Raw genomic sequence first — 826 nt, forward strand, 5'->3', positions numbered from 1 at the left:
GTTCACTCAGATCTTTGACCCTCTGCTGAGCAAATGCTTTCTTGCACAGTTCCACATCCGAGTCGTCGAAGGGTAGTAATACTGGGGCGCTGACTACTTGGAGGTTGGGCTCTTGGAGTTTCCTGGCTTTTTCCTCCAGTCTCTTGGCAATGGTGGCCAGCTCAGCATTCTTCCTCTTGAGCCGCTTCACTTTCTCCTGCATCTCAGGAACGCTGCTTCTCCTCAGAAGGCAATTCTCCTCCTTTAGGGCCGTGCATCTCTGCTCCAGGTGCTCCAGGGCACTCAGCAGGTCTGCGTTCTGCTTCACCAGGTGTTCGTAACCACCGTCGGAGAGCCAGTCCTGCTGCTGCCCCACTGCCTGGGCAACCTCTCGCCCCGCGGACGCCCACCCAGCCACCTTCCCTTCTGGCGGGGAGTCCGAGCACTCCGGAGCCAGGTTGTCACCGCTGGGTTCCAGGGACAGCTCCCTTGTGGCTGTTTCCTCCTGGCGGCAGGCATCTTCCTCGTGGGCAGGTGTGGGGCTGCCCTCCAGCAGGGCAGGCTGGGCAGCCTCCAGCGGAGACAGGCTTCTCTCCAGGGAGCAGGCCTCACCCGCTGGGGAGCAGGCTGCCATGAGACTCTGCAGGGGCCCATCCTGGTGCCTCCTGCCCTGCAGGCGGTGCGCGGCCCGGGACAGGGGGCTGGGCGGCTGCTCGGCCTCGAAGCGCTCCAGGATGTACTTGAGGAAAAGGCTGCGCTCCAGCTCCAGCTCGGCGCGCAGGTGACGGATGCGGGCGGCCTGCTCGCCGTCCGTCTCCCAGCGCAGCCGGCCCAGCACCTCCTGCAG

At 64.2% G+C, this 826-nt stretch overlaps 1 pseudogene; it reads right to left on the reverse strand.

The window, feature by feature from the left end:
- The window catches only part of LOC109290236, a 12,288-nt pseudogene that overhangs the window by 9,020 nt on the left and 2,442 nt on the right, over positions 1–826 (reverse strand).

Source organism: Gavialis gangeticus, unplaced genomic scaffold, assembly GCF_001723915.1.
Source record: "Gavialis gangeticus isolate Ggan-Ray unplaced genomic scaffold, GavGan_comp1, whole genome shotgun sequence".
Taxonomy (NCBI): domain Eukaryota; kingdom Metazoa; phylum Chordata; order Crocodylia; family Gavialidae; genus Gavialis; species Gavialis gangeticus.